This window comes from Xenia sp. Carnegie-2017, unplaced genomic scaffold (assembly GCF_021976095.1).
Source record: "Xenia sp. Carnegie-2017 unplaced genomic scaffold, XeniaSp_v1 HiC_scaffold_41, whole genome shotgun sequence".
Classification (NCBI taxonomy): Eukaryota; Metazoa; Cnidaria; class Anthozoa; order Malacalcyonacea; family Xeniidae; genus Xenia; species Xenia sp. Carnegie-2017.
The window spans coordinates 284,247-294,368 of record NW_025813506.1 but is presented as its reverse complement, the minus strand read 5'-3'; positions in this window follow the sequence as shown (position 1 = coordinate 294,368).

Here is a 10,122-nt window from a genome sequence, read left to right as displayed (position 1 = left end):
TTAAATATATTTTTGGCCATGTTGGTACATGTTTTAAATCATCATCACCTAATTTTATAGCATTTTCTTCTATTTGCTTGTTTGACATATAATATAAGCTATGTTATATACGATGAAGTTCACTATTTTTATAGACAGAGATAGTAAAAAAATTGATTTATAAGAAAGTATAGTAACATCTAACTATTCATATTTATATATCAAAAAAGCTTATGTGTATTGGGAATATAAAAATGTGAAATTAAATAATACTTTAGCTTTTACAATAGGCGCAACAAAATATAATATAGATGCTGGTTACTGGACTTTTAAAATGCTTAAAACGTTTCTTGAGTCTGTTAACGTAAAGCTTGAGATGGTAGAAGACAACGGAACTTGTAAAATAACTAATAATAATGATGAGGTATTAGTATTGTCTGATACTCTTATTAAAATGTTAGGTTTTAATGATACTATAAAAACTATGAAAAAAGGTATCGTACAAAATGGTGTTTCTAAAGTGGATATAAACAGAGGATTAAACTATATTCAAATTTCTTCTAATATTGTAAATTCAAGTTATAATTATAACCCTGGAGGAAAAAAAAGTAATATAGCTTTAACTTTACCAGTAATAACAATTCAGTCGTTATTTGGTACTGTATACGAATATAACGATATTGAATCTAAAGTTACTATATTATAAAAGGAGCCTTTAACGAACTTATATTTAATATATTAGATCAAAATTTTAACCCTGTTAATGTAGGTAGTATTCTACTGGAATGTTATCTTGAGTAAGTTAAATGGATGAAGACATTAAAATTGAGCAAAGTTTAAGAGATATTTATTATGATCCGAAAACAGGGTATCAATCAGCAGAACGGCTGTATCAGAAAGCATTAGAAGAAGGTATAGATGTTAGTAGAAAACAGGTTAAAGAATGGTTAATATCTCAAGATACATACACTAGATATAAACCTATTATTAGGAGACATAAATTCAGACAAACAAGGGTAAACTATCTTGGTGAACAAATACAAATGGATTTAGTTGATATGGGTTCTTATAAGTATAAAAACAATGGTTATTATTGGATATTAACAGCTATTGAAATATTAAGTAGATATGCATTTACTATTCCTGTTTATAGGAAAGACACAAATAATATGACAAAAGCTGTTGCAAAACTATTAAGTCAATTTAAAGATAGATTTAATGATTACCCGAAACTAGCGCAATTTGATGATGGTAAAGAATTTTATAATGTAGCTGTCAAATCATTATTAGAAAAACATGGAATTAAGTACTTCTCTACTAAAAATGATAAAAAGGCTGCGATTGTCGAACGATTTAACAGAACGCTTAAAACATCAATGTGGAAATATTTTTACAGTAAAGGAACATATAAATGGATTGATATATTAGATGATTTAGTATATAATTATAACAATACAAAACACAGTACAATCTTGATGAAGCCTAAAGATGTTAATAAAAATAATGAAGATGAAGTATGGAATACATTATACGGTCATGAAGTTGCTTATTTACCATTACCTAAGATTAAAATTGGTGATATGGTTAGAATAACAAAGTATAAATCTATATTTACGAAAGGCTATGAAGCAAATTTTACAGAAGAGTTGTTTAAAGTGAATAAAGTTATTAGAGGAGATCCGAATTTATATGAGATAGAGGATACAGAAGGAGAGCCTATAATCAGTAAATTTTATGAAGAGGAACTATCAGTTGTTAATAAGAAAGACGATGTTTATAAAGTTGAAAAGATATTAAAACGTAAGAAGGTTAAAGGTAGAAAGATGGTTTTAGTTAAATGGCTAGGTTATGATAATAAACATAACAGTTGGATTCCTGAAAGTGAAATACAAAATATAGAGTAATCTATATAATGGATGAAGGAGATTTTGATAATATTGAATTAAAAAATAATAAGCAAAAAGATAATAACGATGATAATGAAGATTGGCAAAATTTTCAATTTATTGATGATGATAATAAGCAAGAAGATAATGAATATTATTATGAAACATCATTTACTGATGATAATTATGGTGTAACAATAAGAAAAAAGACAAATAAAACTAATAATCTTCCTGATGTTCCTACTTCCACTCCTGTTTATACAAATATTAATAGACCTGAAAATGAAGTTTCTTTTGCTGTTGAATCTTTTATTACAAAAAATTATAAAAAAGTGTTTAGATTTAATCACCTAAAAGGTATGGCAGCTTCTGAAGGTTTAAATTTTAGATTAAATTTAGGTAAAACTGATATAAATAATATTACTTACAAACCATTAAATACAAGAAATAAGCGAGGTGCTGAAAGAATTGTTTTAACACGTAATAGTAATGGAGTACTACAATACAATAAAACAAAAAAATCAGAAGAAGCTGTTAAACAATTTAAAAACGAAATTAAAAGAATTATTAATTTGCAAAATGAATATATAAAAACTGAAGAGAGTATGCCTATGCTTTATTTAAATAATCAATATACAGAAAATTTCAATCAAATAACTAATGAAGAACTTAGAGAACATATAGGCGTAATGGCCCCCTCTGAAACTATTGATAAAAGAACACGCCCACAATTCATAGAAGCACAAATAAATCACTTTACTGAAGAGCTAAACAAAACTATAGCTAGAATAGATGAAATAGAAAATGAAAATGGTATTGACAATATTGATGAATTAACTAATTTGCATGAAAGAGCTGCTGAATTAGAAATTATAATTAGAGAAGAAGAAGATCAATTAGAAAAAGAGGATGTACGAGATAAATAGGAAGAAGACATTACTAGATTACAGTGATTTAAAGAATAGGTTAAGGAAAATATTTCAGAATTATCAGCTTTAGCTATATCTGTAGCTAGTATAATTACAACCATTGTCATTGCTGCAAGAAAAGCAATCCTACAAGTTGCTCAATCTACTAATAAATTTTCTAAGGCAATAGCAAATATAGGTAAAAAATTATTGCCAGTATTAGGACCATTACTGAATATTATCGCTCAGGCTATATCTTGGGGAGCTAAAGGTATCGCATGGGTATCTTCTAATCTTTGGGTTTTAGCTATTGCTGCTGCTTTGTTAATATATGATCAGTATAAACAAAGAAGAAAATAAAATATGTTTTAATATATATGAATAGATTATTACAAGAAGAGCTTTTACCTGGTTATAAAAAGATTGCTAAGGCAAAAATTAAAGGTTGTCATACTTTTTATAGTATAACCTTTAGTCCTAATAGTCTTAAACCGAATGAACAAATTTATATTAATATTCCGAAATTGAAAGCAAATAGTTGCTTAGTGCCTGGTTCACTTAATCTATCGTTTGATCTTAAAATCAGTAATACAAAAAGTCACTTTATAAATAATCTCAGTCAAATTTTACAACACAGATACCAAATTAAAGTGGCGGGAGAAACCCTTTACGATTGTAGTGAACATAATGTTATAAGTGTATACAAAGACTTGTGGTTACCTAAAAGTGATAGACAAGGCCTTATTGAATATGGCATATGTAGTCAAAATCTAAGAAAACTTATTTCAAAGGATGATAGTGGTGCAACAAGTGGAGATTCAGGAAAAGTAGCAGACAAATTATTGTATGATATTTATGGTACACGACAGAAAATTAATATTGATAATATTCTTAAAGATCATGGTTTGTATTGCCCTTTCAATATGAATAATAACTTTCAATACATAATAACATTGCCACCGAGTGATCAAGTCCTTATCGCACAAAGTGGCCAAACTATCGGTGATTATGAATTAGAAAATATTCAGCTGGAATATGAAACTATTGAAAATCAAGAAATTGCAGATGAGGTGACAAATTTATATTCTATAGGAAGAAGCCTATTTTATGAGCATATAACCCTATTAAAAAAGGAAAAATGGGATAAGTCAAGTACATTACAGAATATAAACGTAAATGTCCCTCGTAAAAGTATGAAAGGCATTGTACTATTATTTACAGAAGATTCAGTTAGTGATAGTGAAAAATTCATATATCCTGAAATTGATGGAGTTAAAATTACAATTGAAGGTACCCCAAACATGGTCTTCGCCCAAGGCATGAATAAAAAAGTATTTTATGAAGAAGCAAGAAAATTTTTTGATAGAACTATTCCGATAGATTGCTTCATGACAATTGAAAAATTTTATAAGGATAAATTTGCATTAGTTATCGATCTACGCACCTTTCAAGAAAAAAATATTGCTGGTAATGGTAAAAAAATCTTTAATAATCAAAATGGCGTTCTTCTCGAAATTAAAAAGAGAGCATATACAAAAGATTTAAACTGTTACATCTATGTCATTAGTGATGCTCTTGTTCAATTTGTTAATAATGATTTACAAAGTATTCAATACTAGAATAACCAGTAATATATAAATGAACACACCCTTTAATATGATTATTTTAGGCATGACTGCTTGCGGCAAAACCTTCTTTCTTTTAAGAATGTTAGAAAAAAACTTTAATAGACATTTTGATTACATTATTTTATTATGTCCAACTCTCTCATATAATAAAACATATCAAGAATGGAAATATATAAATGATTCTGATTTAATTAAGGTAGAATGTGACCAAGATCAGGTAGATATTGTTTTAAAATATGTTAGTGATGTATATAAAGGTACAAATAGTCTTATTATACTTGATGACTGTGCGAGTTGTTTAGATGTTAAAAATAGGACATCGCAATTAATAAAATTAGGCTTTAGTGCTCGTCATTATGGGCTTTCTACTATTGTTTACACAGCAATTGACTAGTATTTCTAAACCTTATCGCGAAAATATAAGTTATTTAGTTACATTTTATAATACAAACCGCAATGATATGAAAACCATATTTGATGATTATCTTTATGGTGTTGAGAAAGATGATATAGAAGAAATAACCAAAAAATTGAAAAATAATAAGTATGCACATTTAGAAATCCAACTTGTATTCCCATACAAATGGAAAATTGTTATTCCGCAATAAAATATGTGTTAATATATATATGCCAAAGCGTAAAGAACCTGAAACAATTGATGATATAATTAATGAGATTGATTCCGCAAATGATACTATTAAAGATGCTGTATGTGATGAAAATATACATGATAAACCGCAAGAGGGTTTTAATAAAAGAGATCAACTACTTAAACTAGCTGAAGATGGTGATCTAGATAAGTCAGTTTCTTACATTAAAAAAGCTAGTCAAAAAATTATTGATAAATTGTACACTGAATACGAGAAAAAACGATTACAAAAAGCTAATGAGTTTTTAACTGATTTAGTTATATCAAAATTTTCAGATATATTAAAAGGGTTTGATGCTATTGAAGATTCCAAAGAATTAACAAAACAGCTTAAATCAGACGACCTTTTAAAACGAGATGTGTACGGTTTAGTAGAAAAAGTATCACCATTTTTACCATTTTTAGGTTTTTTATCTGGTGGTATAACAACCGTTAAACATGTTTACGAACATAAAAATAATAAACCGGATATAAAATCTGAGGAATAATATAAATGAGCTTATTTTATGGGCATGATAAAACAGATATTAATGTAAATATACAAGGACCTGTAGATAAAACACATCTATCAGATAACCACTACACTAAAACTCAAGTTAATAATAAATTTAATGACTACTATACTAAAACACAAGCTGATGGTAAGTATGCTTTGACTTCTAATTTACTAAAATATTATACTAAAATGCAAGCTGATAATAAATATGTTTTTGTTTCAAGATTAGCCAACTATTATACAAAGAATGAAACAAATGGTAAGTATGCTTTAAGTTCTAATTTAAATAAATATTACACAAAGACTGAAACAGATGGTAAGTATGCTTTGACTTCTAATTTAAATAACTATTATACTAAAACACAAGCTGATGGTAAGTATGCTTTGACTTCTAATTTAAATAACTATTATACTAAAACACAAGCTGATGGTAAGTATGCTTTGACTTCTAATTTAAATAACTATTATACTAAAACACAAGCTGATGGTAAGTATGCTTTGACTTCTAATTTAAATAACTATTATACTAAAACACAAGCTGATGGTAAGTATGCTTTGACTTCTAATTTAACTAACTATTATACAAAGAATGAGATTGATAGCAGAGTAAATGGTAAAGTAGTACACCATAGCAATCAATTAAATTATAAAAATTTTAATAGCCGACAAGATACTATCAGAATTTATTTTAATAATGTTAAATTTATTGAATTTACACTTTTATTAATAAATCCGTCTGATAACTCTAAAACAATTGAATTAGATATGATGGCAGATAAGATTAAAAAAAAATTTATCATTAAACTAACAAATGATAATGAAAAAAAGATAGTTAATGCATTACTAGATTTATACCACATATACTGTGTTGATGATGATTTAACATATATTTATATTATTCTAGAACCAAAAAAATCTACAGCTTCAATTGATTATGACATATGGAAAAGAAAATGGCTTAAAGCATTTAATGGATTAACCCAAATACAAGTTTATTCACAACATCAATCTATATTATCTATGACATATAATGGTTTTTCACAAAATTTTGCGGCTACTATAGAAGATAATATTCTATCAACTAAAAAATTTGTAAATGATGAAATCGAAAAATTAAAAAAATTTATTAAAGATAACTATCAAGCTAAAACTTAAGATGAAGAATAATCCTCATGTTTGACTACATATCACATAACTGTTTGTAATAAGTAATTAATACAAAAGCGATATACAAAAAGATTCAAAATCCTGAAACAATTAGTAAAAACACTTTTAACAAAAATTATATAAAACATATAGATTCCATATTTTGTAAAGAGTATCTATGACATTGTTGCGCTCAAAATTTCAGGCTTAGTTGCCTGAAATTTCTCCGATACAACGATTTAAAAGATGCTTTATTAACACTTGATTATTAAAGAATATTTCTACCACGCACTGAGTTTTAAGACCATTGTTAAAGGCCACTAGTTTACCAAATATACCACGTAGACTATAAAGCGCGCTGCTACTGATATTTATAAAACATTGTATTATTATACATGCGCTGGTGACATGTGCTAGCTACATTAAACAACCATTGTTAAAAACATGCACTAAGACACGCGCTTGACAGCCTCCTGGCAGGGCCGCTTAAACTCTATATTTTACCCACTGTCGCGATTTAGCTTCGCTAAATCAACAGCCTCCTGGCAGGGCCACTTAAACTGATGCTTTGTTAACACTTGATTTCAAAATCATATAGATTCCATATTTTGTAAAACATTGTATTATTATACATGCGGTGATGAAATGTGCTATCTACATTAAACAACCATTGTTAAAAACATGCACTAAGACACGCGCGCCGCTAAAAAACCAGCTATATTGTTTCCATAGTTTTGTAAAACATTATATTATTAAAATGCGCTGATGAAATGTGCTGGTTACATTAAACAACCATTGTTAAAAACATGCACTAAGACACACGCGCCGCTAAAATACCAGCTATATTGTTTCCATAGTTTTGTAAAACATTATATTATTAAAATGCGCTGATGAAATGTGCTGGTACATTAAACAACCATTGTTAAAACATGCACTAAGACACGCGCGCCGCTAAAAACCAGCTATATTGTTTCCATAGTTTTGTAAAACATTATATTATTAAAATGCGCTGATGAAATGTGCTGGTTACATTAAACAACCATTGTTAAAAAACATGCACTAAGACACGCGCCGCTAAAACCAGCTATATTGTTTCCATAGGTTTGTAAAGAGCATATATTAAGCCTCTACCAGTCTCGAATTCTTCGAATTCATCGACTCTACGGGGGCAAGCCGAAAATTCTAGCTAAAGCTAGAATTTTTACCCCTAGCTTGCGATCTCGTGGCTCCATCCTGCTCAAGCATGGAGTAAATATTACTTCGTAATATTCACATCATGCTCTGTGCTGCCGAGCCCACTCCGAAACGATGCTTTCTTAACATTTATTTGTAAAGATAGTTTTTAAAAACATATAAATTCCATATTTTTAAACGATAGATTGTAACCTCAAGATTTTTTCCCCCTTTGAAAACAATTGTTTGTTAAATATAGTTTTTACCCAAGGTTTAAAAGTAGTATAGTACATGGGGGATATGAGAGCACTTTCTGTGCTCTCGTACCCCATGTACTATACTACTGTCATCTTCAGAGTCAAATGAGGAGTAAAGGTTAGCCGTATTTGTTAAAACAGTCCTTCTCAGGACTATACTAACCTGGACGATCGACATTTACAAACATGTAACGATACTCCCGGGTTCAAACCACTTACTTTAATAAAACAATGGCAAAGTGCATTCAAAAGACATTTCAATTTATATTATATATCAAACACAACTTCAGCATAACATAACTTAAATTACATATTGCTCTATGATGGAATTTTTTAAAACAATTTGTAAAAGATTTCTTAAAACTTTTCAGTTTAAATATTACCAATATGGTTACAAGAAAATGCCTCATCATAAAGAGAAAACAAGACTTCCTCTACTGGCATCTGTAATTCTAACGTTTGGGACGCATAATACAATGTCATGTAATTAATGCATGTGTTGGCTGTTGGCAGGAATGATGTCGTTACTTCAGCAAAACGAATTGATGGACTTATTTTGAATCCTAATAATGGCTTTTCATCAGTTGATGTGGCAAAATAGAGAATCCACCCAAGAGTGATAATACCTCTGCATTTAAATAAATGAAAGTACTTAAAAGTAATCATTGAATTTAAATACTGAAAAATATAACAACTGTCCTATAGCCGGGCAAACCCGCCAGCAACTTCTCTCAAGTACTTGAAAATCAATGAATAAATTCCTGATTTATGTCTTCTTTTGTTTGAGACATCAGGACTAAATTGTTCAACCATCAACATATTTATTTTTCTAATTTTGAGGACAGATGTTAGATTCTGCTGGAAAATCTCTTTTACTTGTGGCATTGTTGACATACCTAGTTATGAGTATAGTGCAACTGATCACATGATTGGAGGTGAAATTAATACCTATTAAACTTATCTATTCACTGCAAGCAGTACAGCAAGAAAAAATTAAAAAGATAGTTCCGACTCAATTATTTTCACCTGGAATATACCAACTCTTTTTAGTCCTTTTATCAAATTTTGTATAGGAATGGCTGGAGTTTCTGCCTCAAACATTTTGTTCAAAAGATCATCTGATAAAAACTGGTGAAGTTTTTCATTTTGCAGTACACTAAGACCTATATGAATGAATGATGGTACATTAATTATCAACTAACATAATATTTTTAGTGCATAAAGAACTTTTTGTGTCGCTAAGTAAAAACATTGAAAAACTACTTTGTGACATTGTCTTATCAGGGTAGGTCAAAACTAACCAATTGTAGCAATGCAGACGAAATACCCTTTACAGCTCTATTAACATAATTTGGATATCTAATCATGTAAAACAAACAATTTTATAAACGTTTGTTCTCACCCATTATTATTCCCACGCAGATATACTCGTCAGCCAAAAGGTGACGCAAGCCGTTATCAAAGTATTTTTCCTTGATTTCTAACAAAATCAAACGAAAAAATTCTTTACTTGGACCTCCTCGATCTTGAGCCAGCTAGAATTTAAAGTATATAAAAATGAAGTAAAACTAGTAAATCACCAAAATATCAATTAACTGCACGCAGCAACTGTAGAATTGCCAAAATGTTGGCATTACCTCTCCATAAAATTGGACTTCTAAAGTTAGAAATATATCTTCTAATCCAGCAATTTCATCCATTCCAGTTTGTAATGTGTTAAAACGATCAATCAAGATGTAATTGGATGCCCTTTCTAAATACTCATTCTCATTTTCAATTTCTAGACTTCTTCCTATTACTGCTTTGGACTGCAACAAGCGTATAACTCCTTTTTTGCTGCAAATTTGGTTGTCGTCACAATTCTGTAAAACATCACTAACAATACCGTTGATGTCTTGAGCAACCAGTGGTTCATTTGTATTTTCATCTGTTTGCTATTCGTCAAGCTGCTGAACGTTGTCACCATCTTTCAAGTCAACCCCAGTCAAAGCTGTTTTTTC